The following is a 22,977-nucleotide window of genomic DNA, read 5'->3' as shown; positions in this document are numbered from 1 at the left end:
TAGCTTGAAATAAATGCAATATATTTTTAATAGTAGTTGATGAATAACCGAGTGAGCCATAAAATGAGTGATCTATGAGTCATGGTATTACCAGCAACAAAAAAATATATTTACCTTATTTGAATATTGTTTGCATTCACAGTCAGGACATGTCTTTTAGATTCGTGCAAAAGGATTAACGAGTACTGATTTACTGTACTGATGTACTTTCCGTGCCTGTCAGTCTTTTATAACAGTTTGCATATTATTAATGGTGACTGTGTTTGTCTTCAGGGGTGTATTCAAAATATTCTTTTCTAATTAACTTCTACTATCCACCAACTAAGACACAAAAATTATAAATCGAAATGTTATGCCTCTCAGGGATTTAGGCCGTGAATTTAATGGAGGAGGCGGGATGGGGGTGGGACAACTGGTTTCCGGGTTCTGGTCCCGCTCCCAGCTGCATCCGCTCTGCAGACATAATTTTCCCTTGATTGGCCTGGTTAAGCCCACCCTGCGGGCTTACCGGCTAATTAACAGGAAACGGGTCTGATGACATCATTTGATGACGCGCCATCAACTGGTTTCGTTAAAGGGACCACTTCTACATGCAGTTACACATCTATACAGTTGTTCTGTCAGTGTTTGACAGCATTGAGGTGCTGCAAACACTGATAATCACTGCACAAAGGTGAACGCTTGCACCCAGGCTCTCCAATGACTTCCTCCATATGCTTATGGAGGGAGTCGCAGCACACAGGGAGGTTCTCTTCCCTTCCAAGGGCGGAAGAGACCTCCCCAGGACACCAACTTAACTTACACCTCCACCCAACCCTCTCTATCTACTTTATCACTTCCCCATCTCACTAGCCACCCCTCACACTCCCCCTCATCCTACTGCAAGCATACCAACTAACAACATACAGGAAACTCTTTGGTATCCAGCACCAACGGGACCGGCATGTTGCTGGTTGATCAAAAATTCCAGATGATGGAGAGGGTTATTTACCGAGGCTATTTTTAACAAAGAAAAATAAAAAAAACAAGAAATGTGCAGTATACAGTAATTGGATACTCACCTACAGAATGTTGTGTTAAATGGATGGTGGAAGATGCTTGATTAAGTACAGTACTGCCAGTTGAGGGTAATGCAATGCAATGACTACCAGCATCGTGGGAGACACACAGTACCCCTGTAAAATGGCGGATCAGAAGAGACTACCGGCAGCGCGGGAGAGTCAGACTCATGTTACAGGGGTATTGAGGTGTTCCGACTTCCGACAACGCCAAAAAGCCGAGTAGTGGCAGTTTGGAGAACTACCCCCACTGACTAACTCAGCCACCGCGAGAAACTTGGACTCGGACTCGGCAACATTGCCGGTTATTTTGGAGTGAGAATTTTGCCAGTTAATAGAGAATTCCGGATATCTAAGTGTCGTTTAAACGAGAGTTTCCTGTACAAGGGTAGGTACTTGAGAGGTTTAGCCAATGTCAGTTTCTGGTAATGTGTTGTCATACAGTGAAATCTCTTTTTCAAAACGTGCCCCTTATTGGACAGATCTGAGCGCACCTTGAGAAGTGTCTTACAGGGTTCCAGTGATTGTTCAGTCATAATTCCCCCCTCCCCCCATCCCGCTATATTGATGAATGTGCATGGAATTAAAGGAATGCTTCACGGTGGGATGGTATCAATCTGGAACATCATGTGGCAGCCAGGGTTTACAACGTCAAGTAAAGAAAATCTACCCATGGTGATGTCATCACTGGCCTCCCGGCCAGCAATTTTATCAGGGGCTTATGCCCTGTGTCCAGTGCAGCATCAGGTGATGGTGGAGAAGGTTGGTGATGAGGTTGGTGATGTTGGTGTGCCTAGTGATGTTGGCGTTGGGACTGATCGTGGAAGGATTTGGAGGACCCCAAGGTATGATTGCTTCATTGGCTCTGATGTTGCTGCAATAGATGGCAGCTACAGGTGAGATGACAGAAGTGATCTGTCAATGGTGAGAGAGGTTCTCCCAGTGAGGTGGCACTGGACATACAGTTGGATCTAAAAACTTGTAAACTAAAGAAATCTCTAAATGTATTAAAAATGCAATAACCAACATTTTCTGCACTCTGAAACTCACCATCTGCAACATGGCATCCATTACACTACTTCTGCAGCTGTCAGCTTTTCACAAACATCAGAGCAGACTCAAAACACACCAGATTGAGCTGGCGTGTTCCCCGAACAGCGGGTAACCCGTGGGGGAGAAGGTAAAATTTAGAAGTAAGCCTCAAAATACTTTTAAATTGGTTCTTAACAAGCCATTTAAGTAACTGAATTGTATCCCCCGGTGTTGGGTCAGTTCTCCGCTAACAGACCCGACACCTGGGAGACTCGCGTGGAGGCAGGTTGACAGTGGGTTTCCTACCTGCTGTCAATCTTTGCTATTTTGACAGCAGACACGCCTCCAAACCCACCCCCTCAGCACTATTAAATTTGCGGCCTTAGTGTTTATTTGAAGCTACTTTTGAGTGATTTTTTTTTTGTGTTTGCTGATTGTATATGTTTTTCATCCAAAGAGATGCTGACTAGATTTTTTTTTGTCAACATACCACATTTCCTTTGACAAAAGTAGCCCCTTTTCAATAAGTGGTTTTGGTGGAAATTATTAGGTTTGTTGAGTTCAGAATCGCATTCTCTTTACAGGATGCATGCTAAGAGCAGCTGCCAAAGGTGGGACATAGGGAGTGGGTAGCAAGTAGTAAACTGTCAGAGGAGCGGAGAATGCATATGGGGGACATGTGGCTCGAGAATACTGAGGTAGGGTAGAACAAGGTTATGAAAAGATTTGAAGATGAGGATCTTGAAACCAATTTGTTATGAAATGGGAAGCAGTGGAGATTGGTAAGGACAAAGATGATGGGAATGTGGGCCTTTGTGTGAGTGAACGTGTGGGTTGTGGCATTCTGAATGTTTTCTAGTTTGTGGAGGCTGGAGGCCTGCAAGGAGAACATTGCAGAAGTCAAGCTTTGTATTGATAAAGGCATCGATTAGGTTTTCAGCAGCAGTACGGACAGAGATGGTGAAGAAAGAAATCTTGGTAATGGATTGGATGTAGAGAAAGAAAACTAACTCAGGGTTCCGCAGATTTGGACTTAGCACATTTAAATATAAGCTTGCCACAATTAAACATGGGTAACGGTATTAAAAGCAATACTTTTCAGGGAAACGACCAATGCTTTAATATCAGAGGCTATGGCAAACTGATAAATATTTTGAAAGTACCAGTTTAAGATGTTCATGAAATATGCATAACTCTTTCACCAATCTATGAACAGTCCATAATTATGAGAAGCATCCTTGATGTAAAGGAAATCAATATCTGCTTTTTATGATTTGCATTTTGCCGAGGGCCACTTGTCCTTTTAAAGTTGTCTTGTTCTTTTTAAATTGTCATTATTATGCATAATTTTTCATTGTTAATTTGCAATGTTTATTACTATATTTTTATGTGGAAAAACATGAACATTTTAATTATATTCATAATGTAAAAGTAAGAACATTTAAATTCTAGAATTATGTTTCTGAGTTTAAAATTTAAAATTTATAAACTTTAAGAAACTGTTAATTTCTAAACTTCAACATAAAACATCAGTGCTGAATTTATTTACTGGTGCTTGTGTTAAATTTCATTCATTTGCCAAGGCACAGGTTCATTGTTTTAATATCGTGCAGAGTTCGATAGTTAATTGAGGGAGTGGGCAACTGAGAGTTATTCATTTTTGGCACTAGTTAGGCAGAGTTTTTTCTGGTCCTGCACTTTCTAATGTACCGAGGCCAGGCGTATACAATTTCATTCTTCCCAGCTAAAAACCAAAAGAAAGTATAATTAAACTGTTCTTTAAAGTTAATTTTCAAAGGTGCTCTGATGCTAGCAGGCTTTTGTGCATCTATGATTTAAAAAAAAAAATGTTTTTACTCCTTTTTTGCCGATGTTCTGTCAGTTTTCTCCCTTTCTTGCCTAAAGACATAAGGATCAGCCTGGCGGAAATGGATGGGGTGGTAGTGGCCCTAGAATCACAGTGCTGCATTTACCAGCCCATTCCCGTTCCAATCCTGCCCACTGCAATTTTGCCCAAGGCCTTTTTAAGGGCGGCCCAGGTGCTCGCAAATCAAGGCCCTATGATATACATAGGACACCAATGCAATTTTGAGGGACAACTGGGCAGAGTATGTGCCATGCACAATCTGCCTAGTTGTGGTGAGGCAGAAGAGGCCCGAAAAAGTAAGTTTAGAATTATTTTTGTGGGCCGCTGCTGCTCTGGGCACCCCACCTTCGCACCTAGCTACCTGCCTGCTGGCCAGCCTGGAGCCAGCAAGCTGCAGTGGGACACCCGTTATTTACTGTGCCTTCTATTTTAGTATCTGCAAATTTGGACACCACTCCCTCTAGCCCTATATCCAAATAATTGATGTATACAGTAAACAGGAGTGGTCCCAGAATAGAACCCAGTGAGATATTGCTACCCACTTCTAACCATTCTTAGAAACTGTTCGTAACTCCTACGCTTTGTTTCCTCCCTTCTAACCAGTTTTAATCCAACAGTCCAAAGATGTGCAGGTTAGGATGATTGGCTATGATAAATTGACCCTTAGTGTTGGGGGGATTAAATACATGGGGTTACGGGGATAGGGTGGGATATGTGTCGGTGCAGGCTCGATGGGCCGAAATGGCCTCTATTTGCACTGTGGTGATTCTGTGATTACTACCCTTCCTTTAATTCCATACCCCTTAATATTCTCTAATAACCTCCTCAGTGGTACCTTGTCAGAGGCTTTCTGAAAGTCCATGCACACCACATCCATTGCATTTCTCCCATCCCATTATCTGTCACCTCCTCAAAGAACTCTACCAAGTTTGACAAGCACGACTTCCTTTCTGAAACCCATGTTGGCTGCTTCTAATTATTTTCTCATCATCTAGATATTTAATAATTTAATCTATAAGTATAGATTTCAATTTTCCCTACAACAGATGTCTAACTAACTGTCCTGTATTTACCCTTAACTCTGTCTCGCTTTTTGAAAATTGGTATTACATTAGCCAGTTTTCAGTCCTCTGGCACACATCAGCTCTCAATAGAGCTCTGAACTTTAATTTCTAGGGCCTCCATAGGGATTCATGGATGTACCCTGTCAGGTTCTGGCACTTTGTCCTCCTTTACCTTAACCAACTACTCTAATACTTTTCTTTTATTTATTATACTATTTCTCATTTCGTGTTCAGGATTTACTTCCTCCCTATTATCCAACAAAAGCAAGCCAAATCCTGTTTTCCCCCCTAAATCCACACATTCCCTTTTCCAGCAGGGTTGGCTGACACAATGTTTAGTCACATGGAATGCTGGTGGCCAGCTTTCCTTTTTCCTAGCCCAAGGATGATGAGGCCCCTACTCTGTCCTTCCTGAGGTCAGCTAACTCAGCATTGACTAGGGATCAAAGCTGGGAATTTCCTGGTCTGTATGGATTAGCTACTTGTTGTCTTTGTTGTAGTAGCAGTATAAACTTTTTACATTCCGTTCACTAGAGCACCACCACACCGGATAGTTGGGACAGTCCCGATCAACATTTTGCAGGAGCCAGCTTCTCAATTTCCCGCCCTCATTTTCTTTTTTTAACATCCCACTCTGCAGCTGGTGCATCATTGCATTTAAAACCAACATCCATTTGTTTCAGCTTCTTTCCAACTGTGACAAATCAGTGAAGTTCATCAGGGACTGGGATGTGCACCGAACCTGCTGCCTGGCCTTTGCTCTGCTCCTGCTGATACTTCCCTCTCTTAGTGCTGCCTCTTTTCAAATGAGATGCTTCTTTCCCCCTCTGGTTCATTTCAAAGCTCTGCTGACAGCGCTGCTATTTACTTGGTTGAACACCAGCAGTGAGTGTGGGCAGTTGGTGCGCTGTCACTCAGGTTGTCAGGGAACAGAGAAGAGCTGAGCTTTGTGTTGGTGTTTGCTACTGCAGAAACTCCCCCAAACGCCATTGGTAGCATCTTGGACAGAGGATGCATTGGCGTTGAAATATTCCCTGTGCTAGCTGTTCAGCCACATTATTCAAGTTTAAAAAAAACAATTTTCAAATGAGTAAAATCACAATACAAGATAATAGAATGAGTTATATAGAGAGAGAGGCTGCAATTACGTGATCTTAACAAATCATGGTTTCCATGAATTTTGACTCAGCCCGGCTGCATTGTGATGTTGATTATTTTTACTCATTTTTTTCTGAGACACTAACTAGCACGGTGGTGACTGCATGTGCTTTTTTTTTTTGAAGCCCAAATGCCCCCTATTCTTTTTAAGCCCCGGTGCTTCTTTGATCTCCCACTCCCTGGCTGATTGGGAGACTCATCTGGCTTCCTCATTGTCCCATGCCGCTTCCCAAACTCAACGCGTTCAATGACGTAGGAAGTAAAGCAAAATAGAAAAATCTTGAAAAAGCAAAAAGAGAAAGGTAAAAACAAAGAAAAGGGGAAAGTGAAGGGAAGAGGAGATGGAAAGTGAGGGAGAAAAGATAAAAGTGATAAAGTGAGAGAAACAGAAGTGACAGGAGATATTGAGAGACAAAAGAGAGCGAAATGAGAAATGAAGGTGAGAAATAAATGTGCAGAAGAGAGAATGGATGGGCAGGAGTGCTCCTCTGGGTCCCACAAAAAGTTTCCAGCTTGCTATCAGCTCATTCTCACCCCCCTGCCCTGCCATCTGTACTCCCTCTCCTCCAACAATTTTTACTTGTCGGCTGGGCACGTGGAGTAGCCAGCCAAGTTTCCTCTCGAGGAAAGCGCGAGCTGCAGCAATGCGCCCATTGGATGCCTGCAGCTCACCAAGTAAATATTAATGAGGCCCGAACCTGAAAGTTGTTCAGACCACTGACTGTCACATTGGTCTATGAATGCATCGCCGATATGGCATCTGTTCGGCACCCAACCCAAACGTCTCCCCCCTTGTTTCTTTTTGATTTATTGGATGGCATAACAAGAAGGTGCAGCCAGTTACTGAAAACTGTAACATAACCAATGGGGAGAAATTTGGTATCACCCCGTTTGGGGCGCAGTTATCGGCCGGCCGCAAAGTTTAGCGCCTGGCGCTAATAATCGTCTCCGACTGCAAACTTGGCTTCTATCGCCCCTGGAGGTGATTTGAGCACTAAATCAGGTGCTACACACCTCTCAAGGTGCTAACGCCGAGGAGCAAGGCGCTACCTCAGCGTGCTGGCGAAGCTCAGGTGATGTCAGTTAACAATGGAACACAGACACACTGGCGCCAGCCAGTTCTTAAAGGGGAGGGTCGATCTTGCTCTCCATCCACATCCTGCTCATTGCAGCCTTGAATCTCGACCTGGAGAGACCTGTACATCAGCTCTGCTGGAAAGAACAATGGAGAGGGCCAGGGAAAGAGCTCAGAGTGCAGCCCCCATAGTCTCTTCTAAATCGATGCAAGGAAGGTCAAATCAAAATGAACCTGCAGAGTGCTGCTCAGTACCCAAAACTCCTTCACACAGCGTTGAATCTCTCCAGAAGTCTCTCTTTCTCTCTCAGAATGCGTGGTGCAATAATGTCGCCGATAGAAAAAGGCAGGAAGCGGCCGCCTTTAAATAGCGCTCCCCCATCCCTTCCCGACTGCAAAACGTTCCCCTCTACCTGTCGTTGCTAGCGGCAGGCGGAAAGGCAGGGGGCGCCACTCAATATCCGGTCCAGGGCGCTGCCGGGGTGTTTTACGCTCGACTGACGTCATGCTCTGCGGGCGTAGGAGATCATGGCGATAGTGTTTAGCGCCGCCGAAAAATGTCTGGTCAATTTTGGGAGCGGCTCAAACATCGTCGCGCCCGGGTGCTAGTTGCTTTGCACCCCTCAACCGAATTTTTCGCCCCCAAGAATCTTTCAAATTGCAAAGATATCTATCCTGGGGTCCAATGGAATAAATCCAGCGACTTTTGAGCACCTGATGCATGCTTCAACAATTCTGGGTTTCCAGGTGATGGTTAATCCTGCATTTGAACTTTTGCATACAAGAGACAGAGTCCCAAGCAAAAATGTTGTGTAAAACAAAACTTTAAAAAAGATTATCTGGGATAAGGAAAAAATGCTCATCAGTGATGGTATTTCGCTGCAGTTCATCTTTAATGGGAGTTAATTAAAAGTATCCATGTGATAGACTAGTGACAAAAAATGTTTCTTATTTATCAATCATTAATTGAAGTACATAAGAACATAAGAAATAGGAGCAGGAGTAGGCCATTTGGCCCCTTGAGCCTGTTCCGCCATTCAATAAGATCATGGCTGATCATCTACCTCAACTCCACTTTCCTACACTATCCCCATGTCCCTTGATTCCCTTAATATCCAAAAATCTATCGATCTCTTTCTTGAATATACTCAACGACTGAGCCTCCACAGCCCTCTGGGGTAGAGAATTCCAAAGATTCACCACCCTCTGAGTGAAGACATTTCTCCTCATCTCAGTCCTAAATGGCCGTCCTCTTATTCTGAGACTGTGACCCCTGGTTGTAGACACCCCAGCCAGGGGAAACATCCTCCCTGCATCTACGCTGTCAAGCCCTGTAAGAATTTTGTATGTTTCAATGAGATCACCTCTCATTCTTCTAAATTCTAGAGAATATAGGCCTAGTCTACTCAATCTCTCCTCATGGGACAATCCCCCCATCCCAGGAATCGTCTGGTGAACCTTCGTTGCACACCCTCTATGGCAAGTATAGCCTTCCTTGGGTAAGGAGACTAAAACTGTACACAATACTCCAGGTGTGGACTCACCAGAGCCTGATATAATTGCAGTAAGTCATCTTTATTCTTCTCCTCAAATCCTCTTGAAAGTAATGTGGACTAGAAACATATTTCAGTTGTTGGAAAACTTACATTGTTTCCCCATTTGTTTTCAAGTGTGATATTTTCATTTCCCCTGTTTCTGCCACCAATGCATCTACTGCTGTTAAGAAAATTGGCAAGTGACCTATTCCCAAATCTCAGACAGCTGCTAGGAGATGCACAAGAGTAGCCTGAGTTTAATATTCCTCCCAATTTCCATGCAGCGAGGCTCCTGCTATCAGCTCTGCAGCTCCCTAAAGCAATCCAGTTGAGATCAGGAACTCAGCAATGTGGAAGTACCTACATCAGGGAGGGGGTGGTGGGGGGGGGGGTGGGGGCGGGCAACAGAGGAGCATGGCGGGGGGGGGGGTGGGGAGGCAGAGAACATCGGGGGGGCCGGATCCTAAAACCTTAGCTGATGTAGGCTTTGGCTCAGTCCGAGGCCTGAAAAAAATCAACTCATATCTTTTGGGCTCTTCTGACCCCTTTGAATCAGTTCCTTGTTCTCCTGGTGCTGCAGCAGGTGCCCCGTTGCAGCACCGCCATAACTTGCTCCTCAGCAGTGGTGGGGATCCCACCGGCTGCCCATCCTAATGTCCCACAGGAATCTGGACTGTAGTCGTAGAAGAGCAAGGACTGTCCATCACCTCCTCTGGTTGTGGGGCGGGTGGAATACATGCCAATATTCGTACTGTAGCCTAATCCATGGTTGGAAAATTTTCACCGTGTGCTTCCAGCAGGTTAGTATTACCCCTTTTCACCTTGATTGTTTACTATACATTTCAACAGTGACTCCACTTCAGAAGTACTTCATTGGCTGTAAAGCACTTTGAGACGTCCGGTGGTCGTGAAAGGCGCTGTATAAATGCAAGTCTTTCTTATCAAAATTATCATGGCACTTCTTAAGCAGTTATTATAGCTGCAGAGTAATTAACATTCTATTCAACTCTTTTATTAAACATGCCATTCTGAGTCATTATTTTTAGTTACAGTAATTGGAATGAATTATATTAGTTTTCTTGGTCACTATTCCAAATTAAAATCTTTTAACAGATGAGATGAGAGTGTGGCATCAAGGAGCCCTAGTAACATTGAAGTCAATGAGAATCAGGGGTAAAACTCTCCACTGGCTGGAGTCATACCTAGCACTAAGGAAGATGGTTCTGGTTGTTGGAGGTCAATCATATCAGCCCCAGGACATCGCTGCAGGAGTTCCTCAGGGCAATGTCCAAGGCCCAACCATCTTCAGCTGTTTCACCAATGACCTTCCCTCCATCATAAGGTCAGAAGTGGGGATGTTTACTGATGATTGCATAGTATTCAGTTCTATTTGTAACTCCTCAGAAAATGAAGCAGTCCATGCCCACATGCAGCAAGTCCTGGACAACATTCAGGCGTGGGCTGATAAGTGGCAAGTAACATTCGTGCCACAAAAGTGCCAGGCAATGACTATCTCCAACAAACAAGAGTCTAACCACTTCCCCTTGACGTTGAACAGCATTACCATCGCCGAATCCCCCACCATCAACATCCGGGGGGTCACCATTGACCAGAAACTTAACTGGACCAATCACATAAATACTGTGGTAACATGAGTGCGTCAGAGGCTGGGTATTCTGCGGCGAGTGTCTCACCTCCTGATTTCCCAAAGCCTTTCCACCATCTGCAAGGCACAAGTCAGGAGTGTGATGGAATACTCTCCACTTGCCTGGATAATTGCAGTTCGAACAACACTCAAGAAGCTCGACATCATCCAGGACAAAGCAGCCCACTTGATTGGCACCCTATCCACCGCCTTCAACGTTCAGGAGTAAAAATTGGGTAGCGCCGGAGTGCTAATTTTAGCGCTCCCGCGGCCGATTTTCCCAGGTAGTGCCCTGAGAGGGAGGAGGGGGGCTACTGGAAGTGCCCCGCGTCCCTCTTGGGGCGCTGCGAGCCAATATTTCGGCGCTGCGGCACGTCGCGCCATGGTATTGCAGGCCTTCCTCCCCTTATTAAAGGGGATGGGCCTGGCGCAGCGCATCCCGGCGCCCAGTTGGGCCACCAGGGATCAGGTGTGCCGGTAAACGAGTCTGGCACTCGAGAGGAGTGCCGGGCTCACGGAGAGCAGCCAGCACCCCGCGGGAGGGGGTCTTCACGGGGGCCGAGGACAGCAATGGGGCCGCCTGCCACCTCCCCTTTAACTAGCACCGCCCCGGCCAGAGGTAGGCCCCCCTGACTCCGGTGGACATAACGTCCGGTGGTAAGTTGGGGGGCGCCGCCCAATATTATAGCCGGGACGCAAGCAGGGCGCTGCACATGGCAATGACGTCATCGCCAGCGCCACACAGCGCTAACGGTTAACGCCACCACCAACCTCCCGCTTAATTTCGCACTAGTTGATTTGCGCCCTGTTAGGACCCTCTTAGGGCACTAATGGCAGGCGCAAATCAACTTAATTTAGCCCACGTAACTCTCTCCACCACCAGTGCACCATGGCTGGAGTGTGTACCATCTACAAGATGCACTGCAGCAACTCACCAAGGCTTCTTCGACAGCACCTCCCAAACCCGCAACCTCTACCACCTAGAAGGACAAGTGTAAGAAGTCACACAACACCAGGTTATAGTCCAACAGTTTTATTTGAAATCACAAGCTTTCGGAGCGCTGCTCCTTCATCAGGTGAAATGGAGAGATGCATAAAGACACAGCTTATATAGTCAGAGAATAATGCCAGATGATTACAGGTAATCTTTCTAACTGCCATTTATCACACCTCGGCAGAGAGATAATCACAGCAATCAAAGGTGTGGATGGTGTCCAAACAGGTCAGTCAGGAAAACATTACATCAAAGAACAATGAGGTGGGGTCACAAGGGGTCAAATGTTGCAGATGCTGGGGTCTGCATGAAAAACAAAAAACAGACAAAAAAACATTTTTTTTGCTGGAAATCACAGCAGGTCTGGCCGCATCTGTGTAGAGACAACCAGCCAATGACGACTCGAGTCTGGATGACCCTACGTCAGGTGGGGTTACATGTAGCGTGACATGAACCCAAGATCCCGGTTGAGGCCGTCCTCATGAGTGCGGAACTTGGCTATCAGTTTCTGCTCTACGATTTTGCGTTGTCGTGTGTCTCGAAGGCTGCCTTGGAGAATGCTTACCCGAAGATCGGAGGCTGAATGTCCTTGACTGCTGAAGTGTTCCCCGACTGGGAGGGAACACTCCTGCCTGGCGATTGTTGCGCGGTGTCCGTTCATCCGTTGTCGCAGTGTCTGCATGGTCTCGCCGATGTACCATGCTGCGGCCATCCTTTCCTGCAATGTATGAGGTAGACAACGTTGGCCGAGTCACATGAGTATGTACCATGTACCTGGTGGGTGGTGTCCTCACGTGTGATGATGGTATCTGTGTTGATGATCTGGCATGTCTTGCAGAGGTTGCCGTGGCAGGGTTGTGTGGTGTCATGGTCACTGTTCTCCTGAAAGCTGGGTAATTTGCTGCGAACGATGGTCTGTTTGAGGGTAGGCGGCTGTTTGAAGGCAAGGAGTGGAGGCGTGGGGATGGCCGTAGCGAGGTGTTCGTCGTCATCGAAGACATGTTGAAGGCTGCGAAGAACATGGCGTCGTTTCTCCGCTCCGGGGAAGTACTGGATGACGAAGGGTACTCTGTTGGTTGTGTCCCGTGTTTGTCTTCTGAGGAGGTCTATGCGATTTTTTGCTGTGGCCCGTCAGAACTGTCGATCGACGAGTCGAGCGTCTTATCCCATTCTTACAAGGGCGTCTTTCAGCGTCTGTAGGTGTCCATTGCGTTCCCCCTCGTCTGAGCAGATCCTGTGTATTCGCAGGGCTTGTCTATAGGGGATGGCTTCTTTAACCTGGTTAGGGTAGAAGCTGGAGAAGTGGAGCATCCTGAGGTTGTCCGTGGGCTTGTGGTAGAGTAAAGTGCTGAGGTGTCCGTCTTTGATGGAGATTCATGTGTCCAAGAATGAAACCGATTCTGAGGAGTAGTCCATGGTGAGTTTGATGGTGGGATGGAACTTGTTGATGTTATCGTGTAGTCTTTTCAGTGATTCTTCGCCATGGGAGGAATTCATCAGGAGAATGAGGCTCCGGGAATTCTTCCACAAATCCCAAGATGTCAGCAGCGAACCCAATGAGACAACCAATGATCCGGAACAGCAGACAGAGGGATCCGCAGTGCAGCAACCGAAGAAGAAAAAGTCAAATTGGACCCCTCCGGAGGGTCGCTGCCCTAAGCTTGACATGTATGCTCAAGCTGTCAGGAGATGCATCAACGCCAGATTCATCAGCCGCACTTACAAGACAGTCCAGAATGTCACCCAAGCACAACGCAACGCCATCCACGCTCTCAAGACCAACCGCAACATCGTCATCAAACCAGTAGACAAAGGAGGAGCCATCGTCATACAGAACAGAACGGACTATTGCAAAGAAGCATACCAACAACTGGACAACCAGGAACACTACAGACAGTTACCCGCAGATCCGACCAAAGAACACACCCGCCAACTCAACAGACTGATCAAGACCTTCGATCCAGACCTTCAAAGCATCCTACGCGCTCTCATCCCACGTACTCCCCGCGTGGGAGACTTCTACTGCCTCCCAAAGATACACAAAGCTAACACACCTGGACGTCCTATCGTAACGGAACCCTGTGTGAGGACCTCTCTGGATACGTCGAGGGCATCCTGAAACCCATCGTACAGGGAACCCCCAGCTTCTGTCGTGACACTACAGACTTCTTACAGAAACTCCGCACCCACGGACCAGTTGAACCAGGAACACTCCTCGCCATGATGGACGTCTCGGCACTCTACACCAGTATCCCCCACGACGACGGCATCGCTGCGACAGCCTCAGTACTCAACACCAACAACAGCCAATCTCCAGACGCCATCCTACAACTCATCCGCTTCATCCTTGACCACAATGTCTTCACCTTCGACAACCAGTTCTTTACCCAAACACACAGAACAGCCATGGGGACCAAATTCGCACCCCAATACGCCAACTTCTTCATGCACATGTTCGAGCAAGAATTCCTCCCATGGCGAAGAATCACTGAAAAGACTACACGATTGTGGTAAACCACTGTTTGTATTCCACTGTGTACATGCCTGTACATGCCTCGGCTGACTCCTCCCACGAATCCAGGTATAAAGGTGACTGCTCCACAGCCCCTTTGTATTCTGGACCGGTCGACCACTCGAGGCACACCTTCATTCTCTTGTTAATAAAAGCCTGTTAATTACTCGCTTAATCTCAGTCTTTTGAGTTATTGATAGCGCATCAACGATAACATCAACAAGTTCCATCCCACCATCAAACTCACCATGGACTACTCCTCAGAATCGGTTTCATTCTTGGACACACGAATCTCCATCAAAGACGGACACCTCAGCACTTCACTCTACTGCAAGCCCACGGACAACCTCAGGATGCTCCACTTCTCCAGCTTCCACCCTAACCACGTTAAAGAAGCCATCCCCTATGGACAAGCCCTGCGAATACACAGGATCTGCTCAGACGAGGAGGAACGCGATGGACACCTACAGACGCTGAAAGACGCCCTTGTAAGAACGGGATATGACACTCGACTCGTCGATCGACAGTTCCGACGGGCCACAGCAAAAAATCGCATAGACCTCCTCAGAAGACAAACCCGGGACACAACCAACAGAGTACCCTTCGTCGCCCAGTACTTCCCCGGAGCGGAGAAACTACGCCATGTTCTTCGCAGCCTTCAACATGTCATCAATGATGATGAACACCTCGCTAAGGCCATCCCCACGCCTCCACTACTCACCTTCAAACAGCCGCCTAACCTCAAACAGACCATCGTTCGCAGCAAATTACCCAGCTTTCAGGAGAACAGTGACCATGACACCACACAACCCTGCCACGGCAACCTCTGCAAGACATGCCAGATCATCAACACAGATACCATCATCACACATGAGGACACCACCCACCAGGTACATGGTACATACTCATGTGATCGGCCAACGTTGTCTACCTCATACGTTGCAGGAAAGGATGCCCCGGAGCATGGTACATCGGCGAGACCATGCAGACACTGCGACAACGGATGAATGGACACCGCGCAACAATCGCCAGGCAGGAGTGTTCCCTCCCAGTCGGGGAACACTTCAGCAGTCAAGGACATTCAGCCTCCGATCTTCGGGTAAGCATTCTCCAAGGCGGCCTTTGAGACACACGACAACGCAAAATCGTAGAGCAGAAACTGATAGCCAAGTTCCGCACTCATGAGGACGGCCTCAACCGGGATCTTGGGTTCATGTCACGCTACATGTAACCCCACCTGATGTAGGGTCATCCAGACTCGAGTCGTCGTTGGCTGGTTGTCTCTACACAGATGTGGCCAGACCTGCTGTGATTTCCATCAAAAAAAATGTTTTTTTGTCTGTTTTTTGTTTTTCATACAGACCCCAGCATCTGCAACATTTGACCCCTTGTGACCCCACCTCATTGTTCTTTGATGTAATGTTTTCCTGACTGACCTGTTTGGACACCATCCACACCTTTGATTGCTGTGATTATCTCTCTGCCGAGGTGTGATAAATGGCAGTTAGAAAGATTACCTGTAATCATCTGGCTTTATTCTCTCTGACTATATAAGCTGTGTCTTTATGCATCTCTCCACTTCACCTGACGAAGCAGCAGCGCTCCGAAAGCTTGTCATTTCAAATAAAACTGTTGGACTATAACCTGGTGTTGTGTGAATTCTTACATTTGTCCACCCCAGTCCAACACCGGCATCTCCACACCATAGAAGGACAAGGGCAGCAGGCGCATGGGAACACCATCACCTGCAAGTGCCCTTCCAAGTTGCACACCATCCTGACTTGGAAATATATTGCCATTCCTTCATTGTTGCTGGGTCAAAATCCTGGAACTCCCTCCTTAACAGCACTGTGGGAGTACCTTCACCACACGGACTGCAGCGGTTCAAGAAGGTGGCTCACCACCACCTTCTCAAGGGCAATTGGGGATGGGCAATAAATGCTGGCCTCGTCAGCGACGCCCAGATCCTGCAATGAATAAATAAAAACTTTCTTTTTTGTATTTCCCATTCTCTCTTACTCCGAGATCAGATGGAGTGTACATGAGTGTAATTTTCCAACTTAGTGTTGCATGCAGTGAGATTTGCTAAGTGGTAGAAATGTGTGTGTATGATTTTTTGAATCCTTATTTTTAGTTTTTGGAAAATAATGTGCTGTATGCCCCAAATTTCCACTGTGTGCTTCCAGCAGGTGAGGCTTTGTGCTAGCAGCACAAATTTGGAATATTATCTCCATGGGCTTAGCTTCCATATATATAGACAAGTTACCTCGACTGAACCTCCCTCATATCCACACTATGGGCAGGATTTTCATTGGGCCGTGGAGACGGGATTGGAGTTAAAATTGCAAAAACTGACGTGCGGGCCCAATCCCGCCTCCAAGCAATTTTCATGAATTCGTGCCTAATGGTCACGTTTCCGTCCCCCCTCCAAGAGGCGGGATAGGCCGTTAAGGCCTTTAACAAGCACTAAATTGCCTCTATAATGCCATTTTGAAAGGCCTTTGCGATTTTAACCCTTTTCCCACGTGAAACACGCCTGTTCTGAAACACGACGGTGAAACCTGGCGGGAGCACAATTGGATTGCTGACTATCAGCTGCAGCTCAACCATTAAAGAGGAGATTTAATCAGCCATCATTTGCAGGTGGCTGGATTTTGTAGTCTCAGGTCTGGGGGAACTTTTAGAAGGCATAACCACAGCTGTGGAAGTTTGGAGCCTGATACCCATCTCCAGTGTGACCTCCTGGGAAACCCCTCTCGCCACCTTCACTGAGCGCTTCCTCAACTGAGGCATATACCAGAAGAATGGGAGCCATTTATTTCCTTCCCTTCTGGACATTAGATGAGGACGAAGACCAGCCACGGCACCAGCAGAACCAGGAACAACAGCAGCACCAACAGCAGCAGCAACAACCGGCGCGCCAAGCTGCTGCTCACCCACCTGAAGCTGCACAGGCCAGAAGGGGCCAGCGCATGGAAGCCCGTTGGTGCAGGAGATACCCGCCAAACAGGGTCTACAGACACAGGGTCAGCTACCTCAACATGTCTGAGCAGCAGTGCAGAAGGCGGCTCCGACTTTCGCGAGAGGCAGTGGGTGCCATCTGCGCAATGCTGCAACAACACCTGCAGGCCAGAGGACCAGGTGGACAACCCTTACCAGTGGCCATCAAAGTCACCACAGCACTCAACTTTATTGCCTCAGGCTCATTCCAAGGATCAGCAGCAGACATCAGCGGCAGCTCCCAGGCAGCCGCACACACTTGCATCACGCAGGTAACCAATGCCCTCTTTGCCATCGCGCATAATCACATCCATTTCACCAAGGATCAAGCAAGTGTCACGGCGCGTGCGGTTGGATTAGCTAATCTGGCAAACTTTCCAAGGGTGCAGGGTGTCGTTGACTGCACACATGTGGCCCTTAAGGCACCCCATCGCAATCCAGGTATTTTTGTCAACCGCAAGGGCTTCCACTCCCTTAACGTTCAGCTAGTGTGTGACCACAAGAAGGAAATTTTACATGTTTGTGCCAAGTACCCTGGCAGTTGCCATGACTCCTTCATACTGCGGCAGCCTAGTGTGCCTCTGCTATTCAGTCCACCAGACCAACTTAACGGATGGCTACTTGGAGACGAGGGCTACCCGCTGAAGACGTGGCTAATGACGCCGTTGAGGAGACCATCCAGCGAAGCTGAGGAGAGCTAAAACTCCAGCCACATGTCCACCAGCGCCATAATCGAGCAAACCATCGGTTTGCTGAAGATGCACTTCAGATGCCTGGATAGATCAGGTGGAGCCCTGCAGTACTCAGCAGCCAGGGTCTCCAGAATCGTTGTGATTTGCTATGCACTTCACAACATGGCACAGCGTCGTGGCTTGCAGATTCCTGGTGACCAAGTGGCTCGTCACATATCCTCCTCAGATTAGGAGGAGGAGGAGGAGGAGAGCGAAAATGAACATCTTGCAGAGGCCCATCAACCAGCGGCAGCAGTACGCGAGAACATTGCTGCCCGGGATGCAAGGACCGCACTCATCTTGGCCAGATTTGCTTAGCCTAGCCAATCAAGCACTTTTGCCTCGCAGCTTCTTACCTCAGCATCGACAATGGCCAAGGACCAGCGGATTCCTAGCAATTTGACCACCATGCTGACAATTGCAAGTAATCCTAAGCCCTCAATGTGAAAGTCCCATTCGCGAAATGACACGTGCCACAACTACAGCAGTAGCCATCAGATTTTTTATTTACATTATTCATCTGATGGCTTTTTCACAGAAAACATCAAATTTCACCCAAGTGACTACCCTTGTGACTATTTGTGCAGTATCTTTCTCTTACGCATGCTTCTACGTGGTGCTTCCCCTGTGGCTTCAGCAGATTTGGAGGCCCCTTGCTCACTTTCCTGCTGCTCCTGTCTCGACACCTTTGGCGGGCGTCCTTTGGGGTTGCGAACCTGTGAGGGCTCGGCAACAGTCTGCTGCTCCTGCGGCTGTGCAGGGGTTGAGACGCCGATCTCAGATGGGTGTGGACTCTGGTGAGGCTCTGACCAAGGGCTCTGCAGTGGCATGGAAGTGTGAGCGCTTGGAGAGGAGCCCCCCACTTCCTTGATGTCTGCCACCAACTTCCCTCTCATGAGTCAGGTCCCCCTCAGCGCTTGCAAGTGGCTTGAGAGCACCTTGCTGCACATCAGGGGGGCCATGGGGACCCGTATCTGCACTGGCAGTCCTACTCAGAAGGACTTCCATGAAGGTCTAGTTTCTCTGTTCAATAGATGACCATCGCTCCTCCAGAGATGTCATTCTATTCAGAACACTCACCATGTTTTCTGCACTCTGGCGACTTATCACCTCCATGGAGGTTGCCATCTTTTCCATGGTGATGCATTCTTGCGCCAATGACTCCACAAAGGCTCTGCTCATGTTCGCAATGGACTCCTCCATTCGCTCCACACTCATAGCGACCCTGGAGACAAAACCTGCCAGAGACTCCTGCATCTGTTCCTGGAGTTCCACCACCGCTGATTTTATGGATGGACCCAGAGGCAGAGGGTTGACATGCAGCTGAGCCGAGCTGGCAGAGTCCTGCGCCCTCCGACTAGGACTCTCCACTGCTGTCCCTGTCTCCACAATCTGCTGATGCTCACTTGTGAGCTGTGATACACCAGGTGACAACACTACTCTCTGTCCCGAAGGTCCCACCGAGGTGTGAGTGTCTGCGCTGGTGCTGGGTGCGCTGAATTCTGCTGACGCTGCGCCCTCAGAGGTTGCAGCTTCCTCTGAGGAGTCTTGAGGCACATGCTGTTCCTCCTGGCTAGTGGGGATGGGTGCTTGCGATGGTCCTGTGGGGGAATAAAGGAAAGAGTCAGAGATGTGATGCCAAGGTTACATGCACATTGCATATTGCAGATGATCATTAGTCCATCTGTTAGAGCTTCAGAATCATTATCAGCGACTCATGCAATGTCAGTGAGAGAGATGGAAAACTATTCTGTCACCAGCTTGCTGTGATGCACCCCTCTGTCTGTCCCCCACTTGCGCATCTTCCTCCACTCCTACGATCTCCAGGACCACCTCCTCCCAGGGGGTGAGTTAGGCTACTGAGGGTGGCCCTCCTCCTGTCCTCGCTCTTTCTCGCTTATTGTGAGCTCTCTTTTCCTGCAATGAGGGAGACAAGTGGAGGTTGAGTGAGAATGAAGGAGTGAGTGTAGAGATTCCATAGCATAGATACTTAGAAGGAGACAAAGATGGAGTGAGGTTGGAAGACCAAGGGCCCTCCCTGTGTGTTGTCAGTTGTTTTCATAGCATCACAGTGATAGGGAGTGTGAGGGCTGCATAGTCGAATAGTTAGGTGAATGTGACCATAGAGAGAGAGGGAATGGGTAAGGGTGCATGGATGTCAGTGTCAAGTGGGATGTGGAGGAAGAGATTGCTAAAGCTGAGTGCTGGTGAGGAAAGGCAATGGGGATCAGATTGAGGGTGATGGGAAATTCATACTCACTTTTCCAGTGCGCACAAGGCCATGAAATCTCTTCCTGCATTGAATCCAGTTTCTGCGGGTTACTGATAATGAGTTGACCTCCTCTGCCACCTGGATCTACACAGCCTTGGTCTGCTGGGGAGGCTTCTTCCTCCCTGAAGAAGGGAAGAGCACCTCTTTATGAGCTCTTACTCCCTCAACTAATGCCTGCAGGGCAATGTCATTAAACCAGCTCTCTGGCTGGCCATTCTTCCTCCAGGTCCCTGTAGCATGAAAGGCCAAAAGGTTGGCAGTCTGCAGAAGAAGCAAGGCTTGTTGCAGACCTTCAATGCAGCAGCAATGATGATGTCATCGGGGGCGACTTTCAGACTGGAAAAACTCATTTGCCATGGGTTCCCACACGCTGGAACTCAATTGGCCAATTAAGTTAAAATCGCATCAATCTCCCACATCGATTTAGATTCGGGTGGATAACATGAAATGCGGATTACACAACCCCAGCCCGCCCCTGAATTAAAATCCAGCCCTGTATCTCCACAAATATAGCTGACTGACTACTTCATAGTCAAACCACTAGATGTACAGGAATAATGCACAGAACCCCATCCTAGACGAGATTGTCAAGCCTGCTGTCCAGGAGAAATTGGAGTTCAAACATCAGTCAAGATACTGTGATTCATTTGAATTTGGATCTCATCTTGGAGAGTTCATTGTTCTTGCATTGTACCTATTATCCAACTATGAAAGCAAAATTCTTAATCTACTACTCCTGCACAGTCACTTTCAAAACAACATCCTTGTTCTACTCCTCATTTTCATCTATGTACTTGGAAGCACCATCCATAAGCTTAGACTCAGTTTCCATGTCTACACCAATAACAACCTCTGCAATAGTGGAAATCGACACCACAAAATTGCCTAAAATTTAGCATGAACTTGGTCAATCCCCCTTAGATGGTTGGTGTGAAAACTGATAATGTCACATTAGTGCAGTTTAGTTATAGTCATCTTAGGGCAAGATAGAGAGAGCAGTTTAGCAGCGTATAACCTGTATGACACAGGACTTGAGTCCTTGACACTGACACTGGTGATCTCAGCCACCTCATCAGGCATAACATTCAGTAGGGGCATGGGGAACAATTTTCTTTCCTCTCCCCGCACTCCCCGCCCCCAACCCCCCCGCTGCTGCTCCGCTCAGCCTAGGTGCAAGTGACCTGAATACATCCGTATTTCAGAGTTTATTTGCATTGGCCTGATGTTCCTCTGGAGCAGGAACACCCATTGGCAAGGGCTTGCACCCAGAAGCAGGAGAGGGGAGTCTTCCACGGTTTAAAAACAGCAGCCAGCAGAGTCCAGCCCCAAAGATTGTGAGCGCTGCATCTCAATGCTTACTTTTTTGGTGTCTCTATGTACTTGTTGCCTGGCCCTTCTCAGATCTTGTGATCTGAAGGGCACAAGCAGTAAGGCCTATTTGCCTCTGTCAAACAGAAATGAAGAGGGAGGGATGGTGACATCACTCCTGCCTCATTACCATTTAATTTCAATGTTTGCACCCACTCCAGATGTTACCACTCTGCCAAGCCTCAGGGAAACCCCTGGGAGTAACCACACAATACAAAGGGAGTAGAGATCTGACATCACAGATGATCTCTGCACCCTTTACCTTTGCATTGAGCCTAGGAAATAAGCATACCCTAGACGCAAAGCAGAGGAAAATCAGCACCATTGTGTTCAAGTGATCAGAAGGAATGGAATCAGAGTTTCACTTCACTATCCACTACCACACAACCTGGTGCCTGTTCTCTTGCCTGTAGTTGAGGATATATGCACAAGCAAAAATGGAGATCATAATGCATTTGAAATGTAAAAAATGTATTTACTTTGTAACTTGAAAATATTTAGTACTGTCACAAAATGATTGTTGTTCTTCTCACTAATAACTTTCTTTTGTGAAGGCATTACAGTTTTGAAAGAAACTACTATTTAAAAGAAATTGTCAACTTTCATATTGTTATACATATAAGGGCACCCCTGTAGAAAGACCAAGGGTGTGCAAGCTTTTTGTCTTCATGAGCAATATAACATGGAGCTTTGTGGATCACATAAAAAGTGATCCACAAAGCTCCGTGCTATGTTGCCAATAACTCAAGTTGCTAATGTTAACAGATCTTGGTGTTCTGATTTAGAATTTATTTACCAATGAGGCAACAATGCTAAAATCAGCCCCTTTCAACCTATAGACTCTCAAAATTCAAACAAGACAAACCAACAAATAAATACAGTACATGAACACAAAAAAGTCTGAGTTGCCTGGGTTTTCAGGGATACATTAGAGCCACAGGCCATAACTTGGAGACACCTAATATAGACTGAACCCAAAAACTGAGCTCTCTTCCCAGGAAAAAAAATTATTAACTGCAGCACCTTAAATTTAAACTACATTTTGCTTTAAAATAAAATAGTCTCTCTTTGAGTTATTATGATACATATTTTTTATGAATTTTCCAATTAATATAGACTCATTATGAGGAATCTGGACAGAGTAGATAGAGAGAAACTGTTCCTATTGGCAGAAGGGTCGAGAACCAGAGGGCACAGATTCAAGATGATTGGCAAAAGAACCAAAGGCGGCATGAGGAAAAACGTTTTTACGCAGCGAGTGGTTAGGATCTGGAATGTACTGCCTGAAAGGGTGGTGGAGGCAGACTCAATTGTGGCTTTCAAAAGGGAATTGGATAAGTACCTGAAGGAAAAAATTAACAGGGCTACAGGGAAAGGGCGGGGGAGTGGGACTAGCTGAAGTGCTCTTGCAGAGAGCCAGCATGGGCTCGATGGGCTGAATGGCCTCCTTCTGTGCTGTAACCATTCTATGATTCTATGGTTCACCCAGTTTTTCTAAAAGCTAAAATGTACTAAATGGTGCAAATAAATAGTTTTGGTAGCTTTACAGCTGTGATAGTAGAATACTGAACTCCCTTTTGCCTAAATTTAATTCAGCTTGATGGTTGTTTAAGTAGTGTAAGCTTTGCTTGCTCTTGGCCAGACTGCTGAAGGAGTAGTAGATAGG

At 47.0% G+C, this 22,977-nt stretch overlaps 1 protein-coding gene across 5 annotated transcripts in view; it reads left to right on the top strand.

The window, feature by feature from the left end:
* The window catches only part of spag6 (sperm associated antigen 6), a 184,822-nt gene that overhangs the window by 57,513 nt on the left and 104,332 nt on the right, over positions 1 to 22,977 (top strand). The window contains exon 1 of one of the 5 annotated variants that reach the window (XM_085987781.1): positions 9,940 to 10,131. The exons of the other annotated variants lie outside the window; for them this stretch is intronic. The gene's annotated coding sequence lies outside the window, so the exon portion shown is untranslated. Of the gene's footprint in view, positions 1 to 9,939; positions 10,132 to 22,977 lie in introns of those variants that run through there. 5 annotated transcript variants of the gene reach the window in all.

This window comes from Somniosus microcephalus, chromosome 5 (assembly GCF_052327205.1).
Source record: "Somniosus microcephalus isolate GS21.2 chromosome 5, FLI_Smic_1.0, whole genome shotgun sequence".
Classification (NCBI taxonomy): domain Eukaryota; kingdom Metazoa; phylum Chordata; class Chondrichthyes; order Squaliformes; family Somniosidae; genus Somniosus; species Somniosus microcephalus.
This window is presented reverse-complemented; position numbering and strand designations above follow the sequence as displayed.